Below are 24862 nucleotides of genomic sequence, written 5' to 3'. Positions count from 1 at the left end.
CCACTGGACCACCAGGGAAGTCTCTGTTTACAGTTTTTGGTTAGTACAAATAAAGTGGCAATGAACTCTTATATACATGTATTTCTATGAATCTATGCTTTCATTTCTTCTAGGTAGACACTTAGTAGTGAAATGAATGGGTTACATAGTAGATATTTATTTAATTTCATAAGAAACTGCTGGGAATTCCTTGGCAGTCCAGTGTTAGGACTCCGAAGTTTTACTGCTGAGGGCATGAGTTCAGTCCCTGGTCCAGGAACTAATATCCTGCAAGCCTTGCAGCCAAAAAAAGAAAAGCAAAGATACTACTAAACTCCATAGTGGTTGCATCATTTTACATTCCCATCAGTATCCCATTCCATTCATTTTCCTCCACATCTTCTCTAACAGTTGTATGCTTGTCCATGAGAATGGTTAATAAAAGCTAAAAGCCATTCCAAAAGATGAGTTGTGGTGTTTCACTGTGGTATTAATTTGTATTTTCCTAATGACCAAAGATATTGAGCATCTTTTCATATGCCTATATGCTACCCATATATCTCCTTTGATTAAGATATTCATTTCTTTTGCTCATATAAGTTATTTTTAGGTAATTGTAGATTCACATGCAGTTGTAAGAAAGAACAGAGACACCTTATATCCTTTACCCAGTTTCCCTAATGGGAAACTTGCCTACCTACAGTGCAATATCACAACAAGATTTCACCTTATTTCTGATGAGATTCAGATTTTACCTGATTTATATGCGCTGCGGCCATGAAATTAAAAGATGCTTGTTCCTTGGAAGAAACGTTATGACCAACCTAGATAGCATATTAAAAGCGGAGACATTCAGTTCAGTTCAGTCGCTCAGTCATGTCCGACTCTTTTCGACCCCATGAATTGAAGCACGCCTCCCTGACCATCACCAACTCCTGGAGTTTGCTCAAACTCACGTCCATCGAGTCAGTGATGCCATCCAGCCATCTCATCCTCTGTCGTCCCCTTTTCCTCCTGCCCCCAATCCCTCCTAGAATCAGAGTATTTTCTAATGAGTCAACTCTTCACATGAGGTGGCCAAAGTACTGGAGTTTCAGCTTTAGCATCATTCCTTTCAAAGAACACCCAGGACTGATCTCCTTTAGAATGGACTGGTTGGATCTCCTTGCAGTCCATGGTACTCTCAAGAGTCTTCACTTTGCCAACAAAAGTCCATCTAGTCAAAGATACGGTTTTTCCAGTAGTCATGTATGGATGTGAGAGTTGGACCATAAAGAAAGCCTAGCACTGAAGAGTTAATGCTTTTGAGCTGTGGTGCTGGAGAAGACTCTTGAGAGTCCCTTGAACTGCAAGGAGATCCAACCAGTCAGTCCTGAATATTCATTGGAAAGACTGATGCTGAAGCTGAAACTCCAGTACTTTGGCCACCTGATGCAAAGAACTGACATAGTGAAAAGACCCTGATGAAAAGATTGAAGGCCAGAGGAGAAGGGGATGATAGAGGATAAGATTGTTGGATGGCATCACTGACTCAATGGACATGAGTTTGAGTAAGCTCTGGGAGTTGGTGATGGACAGGGAAGCCTGGGGTGCTGCAGTCCATGGGGTCGCAAAGAGTCAAACATGACTGAGTGACTGGACTGAACATGCACTAATGTGTGTGTATTTAGTTCTGTGCATTTTTATTACATGTGTAGACTTGTGTGACCATCACCAGAGTGAATACACAGAGCAGTTCCATCATAAGGCTCCCTCATGCCACCCTTTCATCTTTTGTCCATTTCTTTTAATTTGGTTGGTTGTTTTCATATTGTAGACTTTTGAGACTTCTTCATAAATTTTGAACACAGATTGTCAGATAAATGATTTATGAATGTTTTCTCCAGTGTGTGTCTAGGTTTTTCTATCCTCTTAATAATGTTTTTGGAAGAGCAGAAGTTTTAAATTTGATGTTCAATTTATCAATTTTTAATTTTATGAGTCATGCATTTTTGTCTATTTTTTTAAAAAATCTCTGCCTAACCGAAGATCACAAAGCTTTTCTCTTTTGTTTTCCCAGAAGTTTTATAGCTTTAGGTCTATGTATCCATTACACCAGGTATTTCTTATATTGGCTTCCCTGGGGGCACAGATGGTAAAGAAACTGCCTGCAATGTGAGAGACCCGGGTCGGATCCCTGGGTCGGGAAGATCCCCTGGAGAAGGAAATGCTAACCCACTTCAGTCTTCTTGCCTGGAGAATTCCACGGACAGAGGAGCCTGTCAGCCTACAGTCCACAGGGTCGCAAAGAGTTGGACATGACTAAGTGACTATCACTTTCACATATATGATTTTTTTTGGCTGGGGTGGGTCTTCCTTGTGGCATGTGGGCTTAGTTGCCTCATGGCTTATAGGACCTTAGTTCCTTGACCAGGGATTGAACCCACATCCCCTGCATTGGAAGGTGGATTCTAAACCACTGGACCACCGGGGAAGTCCCCTTGAATATATTTTTAAACAGAAGTGTATTCATGTACTACTTTATGTAAGAAAAAAGCCAACTCCAAATGTTTAGTATATCTCCCTCTGACCTGACTGCTGATTAGGACGAGGGAGAATCTCAAAGATCCTTTGCAGACAAACAGAGGAGAGAAAGTCAAGAGACCATTAGGACTCCCAGTAGTTAAGTGTACCTCACATTGATGAGCGTCCACCTCCTGCCAGGTCCTGTGTTAGCTGTATGGAGACTATATTATGCAAATTTCCTGCTATGTGCATTAGCCACACAAAGAAAGGATGAGTCCTATTTTGGAGGAAATCAGGGAGGCTTCCTAAAGGAGGTGACTTATCCTCTAGGCACTTTATGAGGGAAAAGCACAAGGAGATAAGGCCTGAATGAAGACGTGTAAGGGGCCTGTAAAGGTCTGATCATTTGAGGAGAGACAGTTGGCTACAGAATAGTGTAAAGGGCTAGGGCTTGGGGTCCAGCAGTTCAAGATTTAAAACCTTGTTATACTGTGTGACCCGGACCAAGACATTTCACCTCTCTGAGCCTTTGCTTCCTCATTGGCAAAATGATAGAAGTTCCTAACTCCTTAGGCTATTTCTAGGAATCACTGAGATTAAGCTTTGCAAAGCTCCTACTGTGGTCTTGGCACAGAGCAGATGCTCACTACACAGTAGACAGTAATAGCATATTTTCAAGTCTAGGCCTGGCCTTCGGAACCGTTTGGCTGCAATTATGCTCCCGATTTTTTTATTTTTATTTTTTAATGTTTTGGCCATGCTAAAGGGCATGTGGGATCTTAGTTCCCTGACCAGGGATTGAACCCATGCCTCCTGCATTAGAAGCAAGGAATCTTAACTGCTGGACCACCAGGGAAGTCCTAGCTCTCAGCAGTTTTTAGTGAACTCTGGAAGGTGGGCTTTCAGATCCCCCGAAATGTTCCCTTCACTGTGCTCCCTTCAGACTTGCCAGTTGAAATAATGACACTTCCCTATACACACACTCCAGAAAATTTTCAGTACTTCCAGACTTTGGTTTTTATCTCCAGCATTTTTAAGGTCTGACAAGGAGTTGGAATAAAGGCTGCTTGTTTATATTTTTGCCAAGTGGGCATTTTTTTGTCCCTCTCCTTGGTAGTGTGAATTAAGGGAGTATTTGCCTCCCAACCCCACTACCAAGCCAGCTCAGGAAAACAGACCCAGACCACTCTTTTGGCCAGAAAGTTTGGAGGACTCATCAAATGACCCCCCAACAGTCCCACCCCAGGGTTCCGCTACTAGTCCTTCAGTTCATTTCAGTTGCTCTGTGTGTCTGACTCTTTGAGACTCCATGGACTGCAGCACACCAGGCTTCCCTGTCTATCACCAGTTACTGAAGCTTGCTCAAACTCATGTCCATCAAGTCAATGATGCCATCCAACCATCTCATCCTCTGTTATCCCCTTCTCCTCCTGACTTCAATCTTTCCCAGAATCGGGGTCTTTTCAAAGAAGTCAGTTCTTAGCATCAAGTGGCCAAAGTATTGGAGCTTCAGCTTCAACAACAGTCCTTCCAATGAATATTCAGGACTGATTTCCTTTAAGATTGACTGGTTTGATCTCCTTGCAGTCCAAGAGACTCTCAAGAGTTTTCTCCAGCACCACAGTTCAAAAGCATCAATTCTTCAGTGCTAGGCTTTCTTTTGGAGAAGGCAATGGCACCCCACTCCACTACTCTTGCCTGGAAAATCCCATGGACGGAGGAGCCTGGTAGGCTGCAGTCCATGGGGTCGCTAAGAGTCGGACACGACTGAGAGACTTCATTTTCACTTTTCACTTTCATGCATTGGAGAAGGAAATGGCAACCCACTCGTGTTTTTGCCTGGAGAATCCCAGGGATGGTGGAGCCTGGTGGGCTGCCGTCTATGGAGTCGCACAGAGTTGGACATGACTAAAGCGACTTAGCAGCAGCAGCAGCAGTCTTTCTTTATGGTCCAACTCTCACATCCATACATGACTACTGGAAAAACCATAGATTAGACTAGATGGACTTTCGTTGGCAAAGTAATGTCTCTGCTTTTTAATATGCTGTCTAGGTTGATCATGGCTTTTCTTCCAAAGAGCAAGTGTCTTTTAATTTCATGGCTGCAGTCATGATCTGCAGTGCTTTTGGAGCCCCCCCAAATAAAGTCTGTCACTAGTCCCTCAGAAAGCCTTTACACACACCTCTGAGTTTCACAGCTGCTCTCTGGGACTGGCAGCAGCTGTGTGAATATAGTACTCCATTTCACAGATGGGCATACTGGGGCCCAGAGAGGAGACGGGCCCAGCCCTTCACACCTTCAAATCTTGGCTCTTCCATTGATAAGCTGTGCCTCAGTTTCCCCAAGTGTAAACTGGATCTAACCCTTGTCTCTGTGGAGCGATTATGAGAATGAAACAAGCTATTCCAGGAAGTGATGAATGGCGAGGTCTTTTGTTATTATGTCTCTGTCACCACGGCTCCTTTTGTGCCTTTACTGTCCTTCCTCTGGGTTCCAGGGCTCAAGGCAAATGGCTCCCATTTCTTTAGTGCTCACTCTGGGTCAGGACTGGTTCCAAGTGTAACCTAAGAGAGCGAGCTCAGGAGGGCGGGGACCGTAGCTGTCGCTGTCACTGCTCAACCCAAAGCAGAGCGCAGCGCCTGGCACACAGGGCGCACTCAATGACTATTTGTTGATGAGAGAAAAACAACTCATGATTTAGGTGGTAATACTATGTCCCCTTTATAGCTGAGGTCACTGGGGCCCAGAGAAGTTGAGTGCTTTGGATCACACAGCTGGGATGTGGCATTGAACCTAAGTTTGGTCTGGTTCCTAAAAGAGTGGCTGTGAGGGACTGAGGGACTTGTGTGCGTGTGTGTCTACGCTGCCTGCGTGTCTACACTGCAGGGTAACTCCTCAGGGATTTGTGTACATGTCCGGCACATTCCCCACTGCCCCTCCCAGGAGTCTTGGCCTTGTAGGCTCCAGGGCGGGCCTGCCTGGGCCACGTGATCTGCTCTGGCCCTGGCCCGGCAGCTGTTCCCCAGATGTGCCCGCAGCGCAGTCTTCCAGCCGCCAGGCCGGCGCCTCTGGGCTGGGGCTGCCGGAGCTGCGGGGGAGAGACCTTTGGCTCTGGTTGTCCCCGCCCCCCCGTAATGGGAGACTACAACCGTCCCCTGCACACTCTACCCCCAGAACCGTGTGCTCAGCCCACACTTCTCTCTGCCCATCATGCTGAGAAGAGAATCCAAGCCCCTCCCGGCCCGCAGCCCCTGACAGCACCACCAGCCTTGCCCCTCCCTTTGTCTCACCAGCCCCAGGGCTGCCTTTACTACCTAGTGTGGTCCTGCCTCAGGGCCTTTGCCTTTGCTCTTCCCTCTCACTAGAAGGCCCATCTAGATCTTTATAAGACTGCTCATTCGTCAAGTCTCAGGTCAGAAGTCTCCTCTTGAGAGACCTTCTTAAAACCTCCCTGGGCTATTCAGTTTCTTTCTTGTTCGCCCGGTCTTCATCATTCTTAGAACTTATTACCATCTGAAATGATCATTCTTTTCTTGGTAATTGTCCATCTTCTCCACACCCTTTCCAGGCTGTGAGCTCCTTCAGTCACGGCTGTGTCCCTAGAGCTGAGCACAGGGCCTGACCCAGAGAGGGCAAGCGACTTGCTCAAGGTCACACAGCATAGTACTTAGAATAGCGTAATATTTAGAGTAATATCTGCCGAATGAATGGTTACCTTATGGTCCTCAGTTACCTTCTGTGCTAAATGGAGACAAAAGTTGAACTTAGTCCACAAGGTTATGACATGTCAGTTGGAAAGCATTCAGAAATGGGAGCCAGAACACAGTTTTGTGTCTTTCCAGGGTCCTCAAGTTTTCAGCCCTCCAAGCCAGCAGGAGGCTGTGGATGGGTGCATGAGGGTGTGGGGACTTCGAGCTATCTGTCCTTAATAGCTGTGGAAGCCTCTGCCAGGTCCCGGTCCCACTCTGGACCTCAGTTTCCACATCTATAAAATGAGGCCTGTTGCCACCCCTCCATCCTAGAGGTTTTGTGCTGGACTCCTGGGTCATGTTGGAGAGGACAACCAGGCTTGAGTCCACCTTTTGCTTTTCATCCTGTTTTCCAAAGAGGCCCCAGAACAATGAACAGGCGGCTGGAGCCTTTCAGTCTGGGCACCTCCCTGGGTCCCCTGCAGTTGAGGAGTGAGGTGGGGCCTTCCTGTGGCCTGACAAAGGACCACTGCTGCTCTGGAGCCTTAGGACCAAAGGGAGGGGCAGAATCAGGTCCCAAGGACCTCCCATCTTAGGTCACTTAGCACAGGCCAAACCTGCAGAGCTGCACAAGTACACTGCTAACACACACTGAATGACATACGACAAGCACAGCACATGTGTGCAAACTGACACCATGACTGACACATTGACTGACAGCAACACCTCAACACACAACCAACAGAGCAACCTGCCAAATGCATAACACAGTACCACATGATAAGAACAATCAGCACGCTGGCCTCAGAGCACACAACCAAAACCCAAATCTGTACAACCAACACATCAGTAAACACACAGAGACCAAGGAGGCAACACACTGAAACACCCAATTGTCACACCTAACAGAACCACATCAAAGCAACACACTACAACAGCACCCTCAACAGCACAACCCAGAAACACACCCTACACTGCAACACACATTCACCAAACACAACAGACATTTACACCCAGATCAATATTGCTCACATCAAGATGCTGACACACAGCTCCCACAGTGCCCACATCTTACAGAAAACAATCCAATGCAAATCCACAAGCCAGCTTCCCCAGGCACTGATTCCCCGCAGGGTACATGCCCGACCAGCGCCACCTTCACCAGTTCAAAGGCCCCATATTGCCTCCCACCACTCCTAAAGTCTTTTTTTTTTTTAATTTGGCTGCACCAGGTCTCAGTTGAGGCACGTGGCATCTTTAGCTGCAGCATGCAGGATCTTTTTAGTCGTGCATGTGAACTCTCAGTTGTGGCGGCTCGTGGGACCTAGTTCCCTGATTGAAACTGGGCCCCCTGCCTTGGGAGCATGGAGTCTTAACTGCTGGACCACCAGGGAAGTCCCCCAAAGCCTTGTAAATTGTATTTATTTATTTATTTGGCTGCACCGGGTGGCTTGAGGGATCTTAATTCCCCGAACAAGGGTTGAACCTGCATCCTTGGCAGTGAAAGCGTGGAGTCCTAAACACTGGAAAGAAGGTGTTAATCGCTCAGTCGTGTCCAACTCTTTGCAACCCCATGGGCTGTAGTCTGCCAGGCTGCTCTGTCCATGGACTTCTCCAGGCAAGAATACTGGAGTGGGTTGCCATTTCCTTCACCAGAGCATCTTTCTGACCCAGGGATCGAACCCAGGTCTCTTGCATTGCAGGCAGATTCTTTACCGTCTGAGCCAACAAGAAGTGAAGTGGACTGCCAGGGGAATTCCCCCATAGTCTTTGTAGATGTAGATACCTCCCCCAACAGGACTTGCCAGGTAGCTCAGTGGGTAAAGAAACTGCCTGCAATGCAGGAGACACAGATTCAATCTCTGGGTTGGGAAGATCCCTTGGAGCAAAGCATGGCAGCCCACTCCAGTATTCTTGCCTGGAGAATCCCATCGACAGAGGAGCCTGATGGGTTTCGGTTCATTGGGTTGCAAAGAGTCAGACACGACTGAAGCCACCGAGCATGGAGGCATCTCCTGCAACACACACATATACACACAGACACTTCAGTATTGTGCATAAGCCCTGAGGACACACAAGCACTCAACCATGCCCACCCAGTGCCCAGGAATTCATGCCTCAGAATGTAGAACTGGGCTCTGCCAAGGGCAGATGCATGGGAACTGATCTGATCCTGTCAGCCATAGAAGCTGATGCCACCCGCCAGGGATACCCCAAGTCAGGCACCGTCTGCAGAACTTGCAGATACCACCCCTCCTGCTGCAAGGCCCAGGCCCATGGAGGTGGAAGGAGGGAGACTGGGCAAGGACCTTCTGGTGCCGGGCTTTAGTAAGTTCCCCCTGTGCCACTGGGGCTCCACTGGTGGCCCCAGAGCTCCCCTTCCCGGAAACAGAAATCCCCGCTCCTGCCTGGTGCTTAGCAGAGGGCCCTCCCTTGACTCACCTGCCCGGTACACCTGGTGCCCCCTCCTACCCTGGGGCCCGGAACCCGGAAACGGCTGAGGGTGTGTCTCTCAGGGCCTGCCCAGGTGCCTCCCCACCCCAAAAGCCTAAGGCAGTTCCACCCTCTCCACTCACCCCAACCCTAAGTACCCTCCAACTGCACCCTTGCCTCAGGTCATGGGTGGGGCTATACACCTCAAACATTGTGACTCAGGTCAATCTCTCAGGTCTTTTAAAAAGTCTCATTAGTTTTTGCTGATGCAAAAGCAGAACTGTTCTGGTTAAAAAGAAGTTGACATCTCAGAAACACTTAAGGGAGAAAGGGGCCCTTTTCCTAGGTGAAAAGAGGTCTGGATTCACATCTTTGTTTACTGCTTATAAGCTATGAGTCTGTACGTCACTTCATTTTTTCTGTGTCTCAGTTTCCCCATCTGTGAAACTGGGGACAGGAGGAGTTCCCCTCTCTGAGGATTCAGTGAGTTAAGTCACATAAAGAGCTTAGAACAGTGCCTAGCAAAGTTGGCATTCAGTAGACACTAGTTATTATTATTATCACCAACTCAATGGACATGAATTTGAGCAAACTCCAGGAGACAGTGGAAGATAGAGGAGCTTGGTGTGCTGCAGTCCTTCGGGTCGCATGAAATGCCAACCACTCATTCTGTAATTGGCACACACCAACTCTAGGCACAGCATTGAAAGAACAAGGTGCGAGTTGATGCCATCAGGGAGCCAGGTGGTTGGTTCCTGGCTGCTGTGTCCACATGCTGGGGACCCAGATGCCACCAATAAGTTAACTACTGCCCTTCCAAAGGGGGCACTTTGGAGAGGAATGAACCTTCCAGGAGTGCTCTCGGTAGCACTTGCAGGGTCCTCGCAGCCTGCTCAATGGCCCTGCAAACCTGATCCCTGCCTGGGGATCAGGCAGACACCCCCCAGTTCCCAGGGCTATGATGGGGAAGCACAAGCTGCTGTAGAAGGCGTGGCCTGGGAAATACCCCAGTCAACTAAGGGAGATCAGAGAGGACTTCTTGTAGGAAGAGGTAATATGCCAGCTGAGATGGAAAAAAGTGAGGAAGAGTGAGGCAGAGGCTCCTGAGCCTGAACATCTGTACATCTGGGATGTACACAGGAGACAACTGCCACATCAAATTGCAAAAACTTCAAAGTCTGATAATGTAAATTCGTGAGGGTGTGGGAAAACAAAAATCCTCAACCGCCGCTGGTATGTAAACTGGTACGATCACTTGAGAGCTCAGTTTGGCAATATTGAGTAAAAGTGAACATGGGAACTCCCTATGACCCAGCAGTTCACTCCCACGGACATACCCTGAAAATCCTGCCCTCAAGATGCCAAAGGCATGGGGCAGGAACACGGCAGCTATGCTGACAACAGAGCAGATTGAAAACTACCCATCCGTTCAACAACAGGAGAACAGGGAAATGAAATAATGGTGGCGTGGTGGTTGTTCAATTGCTAAGTTGTGTCAGACTGTTTGCAGCCCTATGGACTGCAGCACATCAGGCTCCTCTGTCCTCCACTATCTCCTGGAGTTTGCTCAAATTCATCCCCATTGAGTGGAGTGGTGAAAGTGAAGTGAAGTCGATCAGTCGTGTCCGACTCTTTGCGACCCCATGGACTGTAGCCTATTAGGCTCCTCCGTCCATGGGACTTTTCAGGCACGAGTGCTGGAGTGGATTGCCATTTCCTTCTCCAGGGGATCTTCCTGACCCAGGAATCGAACCCGGGTCTCCTGCATTGCAGGCAGACACTTTACCGTCAGCTAGACCTTTATGTATTCTGCTGGATACCTGCAAAAACATGATGCTGCTTAGGGGGAAATACAGAAGGATTTGTTTTTTTAAGTGTAAATTTAAAAAGCCACAAACAACGTTAATAAATTTCTGTGTATTAAAAGTATAAGAGGGCTCCCCTGGTGGTCGAGTGGTTAAGAATCCACCTGCCAATGCAGGGGACATGGGTTTGATCCCTGGTTCAGGAAGATCCCACAGGCCCTGGAGAAACTGAACTCTGTGCACTGCGATTACTGAAGCCCCCACGCCTAAAGCCTGTGCCCCACAACGAGAGAAGCCATTGGAATGGGCAGCCCGGCAGGGCAAGGAAAGAGTAGCCCCCACTTGTGGCAACTAGAGAAAGCCCAGGTACAGGACAGCCAGAAGACCCAGAGCAGCCAAAAATAATAAATCTTAAAAAAATATATACATGGCCTGGAAGAAACATGGCCACTTTGTGATGTTACCTGGGAAGCGGAGAGGGTGGCAAGTAGTCTTGGAGAAAAGGGCAGAGGCACTGACTACAGGGGAAAGCTAGCAGCATCTGTAAAGTTTTATTCTTTAAAGACTACGGGAGGGGGAATTCCCTGGCGTCCAGTCGTTAGGACTCCACGTGTTCACTGGAGGGGACGCGGGTTCCATCCCAGGTCAGATCTTGCAAGCTGTGGAATGGAGAGGGGGAAAAAACCTAAAAGATGTGAGGGGAACAATGATAGCAAACTGCTGGGTTGTTATCTCCGGGTGGTGGGAACACAAATCGCTGTATTTCTCCGTCATTTCTACACCGCATTAAGTAAAACGTGAGGCAAGCAAGAATGGCAAAAGCCATTTCCAGGCAGAAGGGCCAGTCTAGTTAAAGGCTGGGGGCTGGAGGTGGAGAGTTGCGCGGAGGACCCCGGGCGTCCAGGGTTAGCGGGAGGTCAGCAAGGGAGCGCTTTGCAAAGAGGCGGGGTGCCCGAGCGCCCTTCATCTCCGCAGCCCAGGCAATGACTTCGGGGTGAGCGGGAGGGGAGAGGCGCCACACCCCAGCTTTTGTTGGGGCGCGCACCTGCCTGAAAGAGGGCGATCCGCCCCTCAGGGCCGCCTGGCGGCAGGACCCGCTGCGCCGGGCAGATGGGCCGCCCGCTTCCTGCGCTCGCCCCGTGGGAACCGACCGGGCGGGCGGGGGCGGGGGCGCCGGGAGCCGCGCACAGATGGGCGGGGGCCGCGGGCGGCGGCAGATGGGTGCGAGGCCGGCCTGGGCCCGGAGACAAAGGCTAAGGGCAGATGTTTGCGGCCAGATGTTCGCGGGAGAGGGGGGCTACTCTGGGAAAAACCGACTTGCCTTCCCGCCGCCCTCCCCACAAAGTGGCTCCGGGCGGGCGGTGGGCGAAGTGAAGCTGGTGTAGCCACCGGCAGGGGCAGCTGGGAAGCGGGGAGCCCACGACAGGGTCTAAGGGGCTCTCTGGTGGAAGCATTTTACCCCTAGCTTCCCCCAACCCCCACCCCGAAAGTTCCATCTTCTTTCTGCAAAGTACCAGTAAAACAGCTCAGGAATCTGGGCTGAACTTCCCTCCCCTATGTGACCTCCTTCCCCAGGCCTCCGGTATTAGGGGGCGAGGTGTCAGCACACACCCCTGTCTGCATCACCACACCTCCACCGTCATCATCATGAAGAAGGGAAGTGAAAGTCGCTTAGTCGCAGACGGATTCTTCACCAACTGAGCTATCAGGGAAGCCTAACGAAAACACCCCATGGACTATACAGTCCATGGAATTCTCCAGGCCAGACTACTGGAGTGGGTAGCGGTTCCCTTCTTCAGGGGATCTTCCCAACCCAGGGACCAAACCCAGGTCTTGGGCATTGCAGGTGGATTGTTTACCAGCTGAGCCATAAGGGAAGCCCAAGAATACGGGAGTGGGTAGCCTATCTCTTCTCCAGCGGATCTTCCCGGCCCATGGATCCAACCGGGTCTCCTGCATTGCAGGCGGATTCGTTACCAACTGAGCTATCAGGGAAGCCTCGTCATCATCCTAGCAGCAGCAATGCTGGCTGACATTTATTAAACACTTATCAGGGCTTTAAACCATTTAGTTCAGTTCAGTTCAGTTGCTCAGTCATGTCCGACTCTTTTTGACCCCATGGACTGCAGCACGCCAGGCTTCTCTGTCCATCACCAACTCCTGGAGCTTGCTCATGTCCATCGAGTCGGTGATGCCATCCAACCATCTCATCCTCTGTCATTCCCTTCTCCTCCCGCCTTCAATCTTTCCTAGCATCAGGGCCTTTTCAAATGAGTCAGTTCTTCTCATCACGTGGCCAAAGTATTGAAGTTTCAGTTTCAGCATCAGTCCTTCCAGTGAATATTTAGGACTGATTTCCTTTAGGATGGACTGGTTGGATCTTCTTGCAGTCCAAGGGACTCTCAAGAGTCTTCTCCAACATCACAGTTCAAAAGCATCAATTCTTCGGTGCTCAGCTTTCTTTATAGTCCAACTCTCACATCCATTCATGACTACTGGAAAAACCATAGCCTTGACTAGACGGACCTTTGTTGGCAAAGTAATGTCTCTGCTTTTTAATATGCTGTCTAGGTTAGTCATAGCTTTTCTTCCAAGGAGCAAGTGTCTTTTAATTTCATAGCGTCAGTTACCATCTGCAGTGATTTTGGAGCCCCCCAAAATAAAGTCTCTCACTGTTTTAATTGTTTCCCCATCTATTTGCCCTGAAGTGATGGGACTGTTTGCCATGATCTTAGTTTTCTGAATGTTGAGTTTTAAGCCAACTTTTTCACTCTCCTCTTTCATTTTCATCAAGAGGCTCTTAAGTTCTTCGCTTTCTGCCATAACAGTGGTGTCGTCTGTGTATCTGAGGTTGTTGATATTTGTCCCAGCAATCGTGATTCCAGCTTGTGCTTCATCCAGCCTGGCATTTCGCATGAAGTACTCTGTATATAAGTTTAATAAGCAGGGTGACAATATACAGCCTTGATGTACTCCTTTCCTGATTTGGAACCAATATGTTGTTCCATGTCCAGTTCTAACTGTTGCTTCTTGACGTGCATACAGATTTCTCAGGAGCTCATTAATTCTCACAGCCACTCTGAGTAGAGATGCTCTAACCATCAACTCCAGTTGAGGGATGATGAACACAGAGGTCCTGAATGACTGGTGACTTAGTGAAGGTCAAAGAAGAATTTAGCAAGGCTAGGGTTGAAGTCTGGGTTTCTCAAAGCCTATGGGTTCCCAGGTATCATGCCTCCTTTACCCTCCTGTGTGCTAAGTGCTTTACCAACCTCATTTCTTCATTTAATCAACAGTATTGGTGAAGCGCCTACTGCACCTCTGGCTCTGGGCCCACACTGGGATGTTAAAGTGAACAGAACAGAGGGGAGTCCCTCTCCCGCGGAGTTTATATCTAGGGGAGAAGGGCACACAAAGAGCAGGGTAAGTGCAGTATATATTATCTCTTCTGATGATAAATATTATGGAGGAAATAAGTCAGGAAAGGGGGGGTTAGGGAGGGCTGGGGTTAGGATAGGTTGCAATCTCAGGGGCTGGCAAAAGTCTTCTCTGGGAAGGTGGGTAGCTCAGTAAAGAACTTGTTTTCGCACTTCCTTCAGCTCCTGGGGACAAAACATTCCAGGCAGAAGTCAAAATCAGTGCAAAGGTCCTGAGGCAGAAAGGTGCCTGGTATGTTCAAGAGGCTAATGTGACTCTGGTCGAGTGAGCAAGGAGAAGGCTGCTAGAAGGTTAAAGTCATGAAGATATGGGGGCAGAGACATAGCTGGATCTCAGAGGCCACAGTGAGGAGTTTGGTGAGGCAAGATCCTGGGATGGTTTTAAGCAGAGGAGGATGGTGGTCTGACTCCTTGAGCAGAATCTCAACGACTCTGATCCAGCTGCTGTAAGGTTCCTATCCCTGTACTGCAGGGTGGCCCCTGCTCATCTCCACCCCTGTGTTTCTCTGCTTGGATGACAGCAGTTGGTTTAGATCAGAGTGTCTTAATTTGAGGCGCCTAGATGGGTTTCATTGTTGGGTAAATTTACTGTATTTTTTTGTGGGGAAAAGATCCACAGCTTTTAACACATTGCCAAAGGGGTCTGTGAGGAATATAAAGTGTTCATAGATGTCTTGCTCATAAGAGCACCCAATTGGAAACAGTTTAAATATCCATCAAAAGGAGAATAGCTAAATGCACTGTGAAATACTATGGGGCTCTGGGAAATTATGAGACAGCACTTCCACTTTCAGGAATGTATACTAAGGAAAAACTCAATGTGTTCAACAAGGTATGTCCAGGAAGAAGAGTCAACTGGAAAAAAACCCATTTGTCCATCACTAGGGGATTGAATCGGAGAAGGCAATGGCAACCCACTCCAGTACTCTTGCTGGAAAATCCCATGGGTGGAAGAGCCTGGTATGCTGCAGTCCATGGGGTCGCTAAGAGTTGGACACGACTGAGAGACTTCACTTTCACTTTTCACTTTCATGCATTGGAGAAGGAAATGGCAACCCACTCCAGTGTTCTTGCCTGGAGAATCTCAGGGACGGGGGAGCCTGGTGGGCAGCCGTCTATGGGGTCGCACAGAGTCGGACATGACTGAAGCAACTTAGCAGCAGCAGCAGCAGCAGCAGCGGATTGAATAAAGACCATTCTCTCCATATAACAGAATACATACATGCAGCTGTGAAAAAACAAGAAAGCTGCCTTTATCCTGAAATACTAAGGTTTCCTAGTACTTTGTTAAGTGGAAAAACAAAACAAGTTGTAAGGTAGTATGCAAAGACTGCCATCACTTTTGTTTAAAAAGAAAGAAAAACAAAATATTCATATTTGCATGTAACTCACTAGGAAACTGCCTCTGGGGTGAAAAGAGAGATGTTTCTACTTTTTATGAATTTTTTTTTAAGTTTTGTTGATTCAGCTAGTTGTTTTTTTTTTGTTTGTTTGTTTTGTTTTTTTTTTGCCATGCAGCATACAGGATCTTAGTGAGGGATCTTAGTTTCCTCACCAGGGATTGAACTCATGTTCTCTGCATTGGGAGTGCAGAGTCTTAACCACTGGACCACCAGGGAAGTCCTTGTTTCTACTTTTTAAACTGTGTACCGTGAGGATGCATTACCTATTTAAAAATGAAATAAAATTAAAATGTAAAAGGGGGGGACTTTCCTGGCAGTCCAGTGGTTAAGACTGTGCTTCCACTGCAGGGGGCATGGGTTTGATTCCTAGTCAGGGAACTAAGATCCAACATTCTGAACAGTGTGTCCAAAAAAAAACACAAAAAATGTAAAAGGGAAAGATTTGGACCCAGAAAAGATTAAGGGAGAGTGCTTTGCCTCTGGGGCTTCCTCCCCGTCTGAGATTGTGTATTATGTGGTTAGGAGACATCTGTGAACAACCTGAGAAACTCAGCTGGACCTGTGACGGGACCTGAGACTCGCTCAGAGTCACGGCCACCTGGAGGTGGGACCCAGGGCTTGGAGGTGGGAAATACCCTGTCAGTGGGCTGAGGGCTCCAAGATAGGAGCATTTATAGAATTTACTTTTTTTTTTTAAACAACTGTGGAAGTGTTGATCACTCAGTCATGGCTGACTCTTTGTGACCCCATGGACTGTAACTGGTAGCCCACCAGGCTCCTCTGTCCGTGGAATTCTCCAGGCAAGAATATTGGAGTGGATTGGCATTCCCTTCTCCAGGGGATCTTCCCAACCCAGGGATTGAACTGGTGTCTCCTGCATTACAGGCAGACTCTTCACCATCTGAGCCATCAAGAAAGCTTTATTTAACAGCTTTATTGAGATATAATTCATATATCATACAATTCACCCATTTAAAGTATATAACTTGGGGGTTCCCTTGTGGATCAGTGGTAAAGAATCTGCCTGCCAAGGCAGGAGACAAGGATTCGATCCCTGATCTGGGAAGATCCCAGATGGTGTGGAGCAACTAAGCCCGTGTGCCACAACTATTGACCCCGTGCTTTCGAGTCTGGGAGCCACAATTACTGAGCCCACGTGCCTCAGCTACTGAAATCTGGGTGCCCTAGAGCCCATGCTCTGCAACAAGAGAAGCCAGGGCAATGAGAAGGCCAAGCGAGCACCACAACTACATAGTAGACCCCACTCTCCACGACTAGAGAAAAGCAATGAAGATGCAGCAATGAAGACCCATCGCAGCCTAAAATAAATAAAGTAAAATTACAGTAACTCCATGGTTTTTAATATATCATAGAGTTGTGCAGTGATTACCACAATTAATTTTATAACATCTTCATTATCCCCAAAGAAATCTATTGGCAAGTCACTTCCCATTCCCCCTGCTACCTCTCAGACCCTGGCAGCCACTAATCCACCTTCTGTCTCTATAGATTTACCTTCCTGGTTATTTCCTATCAATGGAATCATACGTATGTGGTCTTTTGTGACTGGTCTCTTTTATGCAGCATAATGTTTTCAGGGTTTCCCTAGAGTATACTTTTAAATGCCCAGAGAGGGACTTTCCTGATGGTCCAGTGGTTAAGACTCCAAGCTTCCACTGCAGGGGCCATGGGTTCGATCCCAGGTTCCCTCATGTTGCTCAGTGCAGCCAAAGATAAATAAATAAAATAAAATGCCCAGTTACTCCAGCAGACTGTGTAGGGGTTGTCTCTGGGGTTGGGATGTGGGATCAGGTCTCTGACTCAGGTTGAAAGTGGACCTTCCTCTTTCTCTGACCTGTACTTCTACATGATTTGTTTTTTCATAATAATGTATTTCATGTATTAAGGCTGGTTAAAATGATAGTTCATTGGAAGGACTGATGCTGAAGCTGAAGCTTCAGTACTTTGGCAAGCTGAAGCTTCAATACTTTGGTTGGGATGTGAAGAGTCGACTCATTGGATGCTGGTAAAGACTAAAGGCAAAAAGAGAAGGGGTTGGCAGGGGATGAGATGGTTAGATAGCATCACTGACTTGAATGTGAGCAAACTGTAGGAGAGTGGATGATGGGAGAGCCTGGCATACTGCAGTCAGTGAGGTCGCAAAGAGTTGGACACAACTTAGGGACTGAACAACAAAAATGATGTTTAGGTGGTGCAAAAGTAATTGCAGTTATGGACAACGAATTTTAAATCATTATAACTAGGCTCAAACACATCTTTATTAATCAAAACAGGAACCTTTACAATCAACACATTTTTGCCAACTAGAAAGAAGTTTGCTTACTCCTGTAGCATAAAAATCAATGCTTCAGAATTCAACGAACTCTTGGAAAGCATTTTCTGTATCCTGCTGGTTGTGGAACTTTTCCTGCAAAAAGTTGTCAAGATGATTGAAGAAGTAGTAGTCCATTGGCCAAGGTCAGGTGAATATGGCGGATGAGGCAAAACATCGTAGCCCAATTCCTTCAACTTTTGGTTGTGCGACCTTTGGTCAGGTGTTGTCATGGAGAAGAACTGGGCCCTTTCTGTTGACTGATACCGGCTGCAGTTTTTGGTGATTTCACTGATTTGCTGAGCATACTTCTCAGATATAATGGTTTCACCAGGATTCAGAAAGCTGCAGTGGATCAGACCAGCAGCAGGCCACCAAACAGTGACCATGACCTTTTTTTGGCGCAAGTTTGGCTTTGGTAAGTGCTTTGGAGCTTCTTCTCAGTCCAACCACTGAGCTGGTCATTGCTGGTTGCTGTATGCAGTTCACTTTTCATTGCAGGTCACAATCCCAATTGAGAAATGGTTGGTTGTTGTTGCATAGAATAAGAAACGATGACACTTCAAAATGATGATTTTTTTGATTTGCAGTCAGCTCATGAGGCACCCACTTACCAAGCCTTTTCACCTTTCCAATTTACTTTAAATGCTGAACAACCGTAGAATAGCTGACACTGAGTTCTTTGGCAACTTTTGGTGTAGTTGTAAGAGGATCAGCCTCAGTGACTGCTCTCAATTGGTTGTTGTCACCTCCCGACGGCCAGCCACTGCACTCCTCATCTTCAAGCCTCTCATCTCCTTTGCAAAACTTCTTGAATCACCATTTCACTGTGCATTCCTGGGCCAGATGTGTTGTTGATGTTGCCAATTGTCTCTGCTGCTTTACGACCCATTTTGTACTCAAATAAGAAAATTGCTCGAATTTGCTTTTTGTCTAACATCATTTCCATAGTCTAAAATAAATAAAAACAAACAGTAATAAGTTATTAGCAAAAAAACAAAGTGAGAAATGTGTATTAAGATGATGTATAACATAACCACGTTTATTGAAAATGTATTCCAATATCAAGTGGAAAATTTCAATAATGCAAAAACTGCAATTTTGTTTGCACCAACCTAAATAATACATATTCATTATAGAGAAGTTGGACAGACATATAGTTCAACTTAAGCAAAATAAAGTCATCCTTAATTCTGTCCTTCTACCTGTAAACACATAGAGACATTCCTTCTGAATGTTTAAGGAAGTGGGGATGGGATCCGGGCAGGGTACAGGAGAGGCAGTTTCTGCACTGGGGAACGTAACTGGGGGGTGGGAAGGAGGTGCTGTGGTCCAGGGATTTCTAGGATTCTGCTTACAGAGGCAGTGATTTTTATTTTCTGTTACTTGCTCTGAATGCCCTCCTCCTCTTTGCCCTAGCCTCTATTACCGCAAGGTGGAATTATGCATTTATTTGAGGAAATCATTTATTCATGAGCATTTTGTAGTAGATGCTCAAGAGAAAGTAAAAGATAATGAAACCGACTCCATGACCCAGAATATAAAGCTGTGTGTTTTGTTTCTCAGTTATGTCACTCATGCAGGCCTCAGTTATTAATCACCTACTGTGTGCCAGGCTCTGGCCAAGTCCTGGGGAGACATAGATGAGTAATATTTAGGTTTCCCACCCTTCCTAGCTTCCCTAGGGACTTTCAGGTGGCCTTTGCCAGGATTACCACCTAAGTCAATAACTGTGATGATAATGATGATGGTGATGATCCAAAGTAGTGGTTAGTATTTTAGGCTCTGGGGTGAGGCAAACTCGATACATGGCTCTGTGGCTTTGGGAACTGTGGTGCTCCTGGCATGAAGCCCATCTTCCTGGGCCTCAGTGTCCTCTTCTATAAGTGGTCTTAGCTGTTCTACCCACAGGATTGCGATGCTCTGTGACAGTACTGCAATATGCTTCATCCCGCCTGGTCCCACGTAAAGTGGTAGTGATCACTGAGCGTTTATCACTGACCCCACTCCCCACTTGTCTGCATTTCACGTCACACCGTTCCCAACGGAATCCTTCCAGCCACACTGTGACTTGAGTACCACCACCTCCATTTTGCAGATGAGGTAACTGAGGATGCAGTTAGCTCAGGGGGTGACGAGGACGTGAGTTCTCTCACTGTCTGACTCCCAGGTCCAGGGGGCCAGTAGACTGGGGGCTGGGAGCAAGAGGCTCTTCTCCTCCACTCTCTCCCACACTTCCCTGGGAAAATCCAACAGGTGGTGGGGCCTCTGCACTGGGGACCATTGTGCAGGGGCCTGGGAGGGTCGGAGGGCCCAGTGTGTGTCTGGGAGAAGATGGATGCCTTCATTACCATGTGAATCCTGGGAAACTGCTTCCCTGGCTGGGTGGTGGGTGGGCGTGGGCCGCGGGGGGTGGGTGGGGGAGCTGGGTGTTCTCAGGCCTGGACCACACAGTGACTGGGAAGGGAGTCCTTATGGAATCCTGAGGGACCGATTAAGAAGACAGATAATGGGATTTCCCTTCTTGTTTAATTTCTTATTTTAGGACATCTCCATCTTGTGAGGCTTAAAAGAGACACAGATTGAACACAAAATGTTGTTTTTAAGGAAGGAAAAAAAACCTCCCCCACCCCGCCAGTTGCAACTTTCCCACTGACTGTGCTGCATGTTTGGGTCTCAACACTTAGAGCTGGAGGCTTTTACAGAGTGCGCAGGGGTCAGCATCTCATGGGGGCATTTCCCCGCGCCAGTCCCTGAATAGCTCTTTCATTCATGGAAAATATGTCCTGTTGGAATCCAGGGTGATTAGCAAATATTAATAGCTGCTGAGCAAATTAGGAGAAGCAGGTTTTAGACTTAAAAATCAAGGTGTTGTCAATTTTTTAAAAAACATTTTAAATTGAAGGATAATTACAATATTGTGTTGGTGTGTCTGCCATGCATCAATATGGACCAGCCATAGGTATACATATGTTCCCCAGGGTGTTGTCAGATTGATTGGAGCAGAAAGGACTGGCCAGTGTTTGGACAGAAGGTCAGTAGTAGAGAGGGAATAAGGTAATCAGAATCACAATGGTACCCAGTGACCTGGTGTCCCCATTTTACAGATGAGGAAGCGAAGGCTTCAGAGGGACCCAGGCAGAGGGGTGCACAGACCATAGCAGGAAACCTGGAGCACACGCCGACTCACATGCACGCGCAGAGAGCAAGTGGAGCGGCACAGGCTCACTAGCTTGAAACAGCAGAGCCTTTCCCTGAGCCCTTCCCACTGCAGACACTGCCACAGTTGCATGGAATCGCTCTTTCTTTCTCTCACACACACACCAGTGCAGGCACTAGCTCACAAGTGTTCTCACAAACACACACTCTTGAAAATGGGCAAGATACATCCAGATGTGTGAGCACGACTTCACCACCGCCACGCAGAAATACATCTGCAGCCCTGCCCTATGTAAGGTTTCCGTGCCCTCACATTTATACAAACCCCAAACTCATACAGATTCCACAAGAAAACACATTCTTTCTCTTTCTCACACGTGTAATTGCACAGAGAACCTCTAAGGCAGGAAGGGGCCCGGACCCTCCCCTGGACTCTGCACCATGGCAGCTAGCTCTATAGCCTTGAGCTCAGGTTTTTTCTACTTCCCCCCACCACCTACCACCTTTGACACATATGTCTCCACCTCCTCTCCCCTCCCCCCTTCAGGGCCCCCAGGGTATTAGGGGGCAACTCAGGTCTTAGCAGCAAGAGAGGTGCCTACTTTCGGGGCACAAACATGTGGAGAGGCCTTGAATGCAGCGCCCAGGGGCTCAGCCTTCTCTGTGTCCCCTCTGCCATCACCCTCCCCCAAGGCTTAGTCCCAGGAGGGCAAGGGGCCAGGCCCCACCACCGCTTTGTAGAGGGCAGGGTGCCCTGGGGAGGAAGGGCCCATTACAGACCCCGGAGGGGCGCATCCGCCTCACAGGGATCTGCCTTCACATGCAGATGGCCTGTTTGTCTCACCTGGTCTGCCTTAAAATGACAAAGAGGTTGGAGGCTGTCTGGGTATTACAGGAGATGACACCTGACCAAAATGAGAAGAGGAAGGTTGTTAACTATAGTAACACAATAGATATCAAAATTGTTTGCACTGTATATATGATTTGTGTTAAAAAATACATAATACAAAAAAAAAATCTGAAATTTACGTCTAGCTGTTAACAGTAATCTCTGGGTGGCAGGAAAATGCTGGTTTATTTTCTCATTTTTTAACATATATGCTAATTTTCTACAAAGCATGGATGTAACTTCTGGATAATAAAAGTTTTTTAAATTAAATTGATGTTTTTGAATTGTGGCATTGGAGAAGACTCTTGAGGGTCCCTTGGACAGCAAGGAGATTCAACCAGTCCATCCTAAAGGAAATCAGTTCTGAATATTCATTGGAAGGAGTGATGCTGAAGCTGAAACTCCAATACTTTGGCCACCTGATGCAAAGAACTGACTCATTGGAAAAGACCCTGATGCTAGGAAAGATTGAAGGCGGGAGGAGGAGGGGACGACAGAGGATGAGATGGTTGGATGGCATCACCAACTTGACGGACACGAGTTTGAGTAAGCTCTGGGAGTTGGTGATGGACAGAGAAGCCTGATGTGCTGCAGTCCATGGGGTCCCATAGAGCCAGATACGACTGAGTGACTGAACTGAACTGATCTATTTGTTTCATTTATTTTTGGTCGTGCTGGATCTTCATTGTTGTGCGTTGGCTGTTCTCTAGTTGAGGCGAGTGGAGGCTCTTCTCCAGTTGCAGTGTGCGGGCTTCTCATTACAATGGCTTCCTTGTTGCCGAGCATAGTCTCCGCAGTGTGTGGGCTTCAGTGGTTGTGAGCACAGCTTCAGTAGTTGCAGCACACGGGCTTAGTTGCTCCACGGCATGTGGATCTTCCTAAATTAGGTAATGTCTCCTGCACTGGCTGGTGGATTCTTTATCATGGAGCCACCAGGGAAGCCCAATAAAAGGTTTTTAAAAATGAATACTGAATGACATGAAAAATTACAAGGGAGTGGTGTCCTCACGTGAGTTCAGGGGTCTTTTTTTTTGTTAATTGTGTATTTATTTGTCTGTGCTGGGTCTTAGTTGCAGAATGTGGAATCTTTACTTGCAGTTTGCAAACTCTTAGTTGCAGCATATGGGATCTAGTTCCCTGACCAGGGATCAAACCCAAGTCCCCTGCATTGGAAGCTTGGAGTCTTAGCCACTGGTCCACCAGGGAAGTCCCGAGTTCAGGGCTATTGATTGCTGTGTGGGCAGCTTCCTTCTCTGTGCCTTTATTTCCTCATCCCTACGATGGAGACTCAGCACATGGAGGATGTGAACACTTGGGATGGTGCTTGGCACACAAGAAGTGCTCAATAATGGCAGCTGCTGTTCTTCTTCCAGGAGGGTTTCTGTTAACACTTCCCAGTACAGATTGGATGCCACCTGGCTGCCTGCAAGGATGGGTGTGCACAAGTTCCCTAGGCTGGGTCATGTACAGGTTCACCTGCATATAGTAAGTGCCCATGCACTTACGTGGTCCCTCGAGCATTGAAGTCCATACATTGTGCGAGGAGTCCATACATGTTCACCCATGGGGTATCAGGGACAAGCACTGTGCTTGCAAACAAGATCATAGGTCCTTTGCTTCTGATCGCTGGCGTGGAGGAAACGCTGTTTCAGTTTTCTACCTCAGCACACTCATCCCTTGTTTCCTTTCAGCTCAAAGCTGCTGGGAATTTAGGCTTCTTCCTGGCATTGGCCTAGACTCAGAGCTCTTTTAGGGGTCTTAGGACATTTGTAAGGTTGGGAGTAGTATGGGCTGAACAACCTCCAAGGAAGAGGAAGTTGGTAAGAAGTGTTGGGACATGTGGATTCACGGTCCTGCCATGGTGCTGAGGAATATCTGTATGACCGTTCACCTTCTGGATTGCTTCGAGTTCTTAAATCTTTCTTATTCATCTGTCCCCGTGGCCCTTGCCCTTTCATCACTCATAGCATTATCATTACCGTCCTGGAGCCCCACCCCTGGCTTCCAGGCCTTCCCCAATCTAATGTTTAGAAAGGACTATGTCACCCCCCTGCTCAGAAACCTTCCTTGGCTCCCACTGCCTCCAGGATAAGGCCTAAGCTCCATGGCCTGGCCTTGTGGGATCTGCTCACCTTTCCTTATACCTCAGTCTTTCCCACTCTGCTAGCCTCTTCCTTCTCCTCGGACTGGGATCTCTCCTGGAAAGAGCAATGAAAGCTAAATGATCTTCCTTTCCTCCTTTTTGTTTCTAATGTGGAGTCTAAGAGATTTGCGTTCAAATCTCATCTTGCCATTTCCCAGCTCCCTTGTGACTAAGAAAGTTTTCAGATCCTTTCTGAGTTTTAGGGGCTTCCTTTGCCAGATGGAGATAATAGCTGATATTTCTTTTTTTGCTGGGGAAGGATTTAGTTTTACTTTCAGTTCTATTTGGTTTTGAAAAACTCAAGATTTGGAAAATACAAAGTATACAAGAGATTACAAGCCACCCAGATCTTCACATCTTTCTTGCCCTCAAATTTCCTCAAATTACTATCTTTTTACACATCTTAAAGACTCTTCCATAAATATCATCTATTGAAGATGTGCTGTGTGTTTTCCATGGATTATTTCACTTAAATCCTCACAGCCACCGGTGGGCAGACTGAGGCTCAGAGACCAGAGCCTCACACGGTTGGTAAGCAGTAGATCCGAGACAACGTGTCCATTTATGAAGTGCTTTCTATGTGCCCTAGGATTGTCCCAGAGCTGGGACATTCAACACATACTGAGTGCCACTCTAGGTCACTGGGCCGGGGGCTAGGTTACTCTGGTGGGGAGGAGGGCAGAGGCTCAGCCTTCCCACAGTTTATCAGTGGAGATGGCCTGTCGCTGTTGCCCCCTTTCTCTGAGTAAGAAAACCAAGGAACAAAACGCTAAAGAAACAGACCTGAGGTCATACAGTGGTAAGAAAAGAGCTGGGATAAGCAGACTTACTATTGGGGAAGCTGGGGCACGGAGAGGGAAACAGACTTGCCTAAGGAAACACGGCAGGCGGCAGAGCCGGGATTCCCAGGCTCACAAGGTCTCGGCCTTCCCGGCCCTCCCCTCGGGGGGCGGGCCCACTGTGGGCCCCGCCCCGCCGCTCGCGCCCGCCTTCCTGGCAGCCTTGGCGGCTGTTTCCTGCCCGCGTAGCTGGGCGGGCGGGCGGCCGGCCCATCTGGCGGCCCCCACGGGGAGGCGGCCCAGACTCG

At 47.8% G+C, this 24862-nt stretch overlaps 1 long non-coding RNA gene across 1 annotated transcript; it reads right to left on the bottom strand.

Moving 5' to 3' along the window:
• Positions 1-17513: 17513 nt before the first annotated feature.
• On the bottom strand, positions 17514-24742 carry LOC129625053 (uncharacterized). The gene is made up of 3 exons (XR_008701242.1): positions 24606-24742; positions 21588-21648; positions 17514-18536 (listed from the first exon to the last, which is right to left on the bottom strand). It is a non-coding gene; the product is annotated as an uncharacterized LOC129625053 (long non-coding RNA).
• Positions 24743-24862: the final 120 nt, after the last annotated feature.

Source organism: Bubalus kerabau, chromosome 13 (genome assembly GCF_029407905.1).
Source record: "Bubalus kerabau isolate K-KA32 ecotype Philippines breed swamp buffalo chromosome 13, PCC_UOA_SB_1v2, whole genome shotgun sequence".
Taxonomy (NCBI): Eukaryota; Metazoa; Chordata; class Mammalia; order Artiodactyla; family Bovidae; genus Bubalus; species Bubalus kerabau.
The sequence above is the reverse complement of the archived record's forward strand: the minus strand, read 5'-3'. Positions and strand labels throughout refer to the sequence as shown.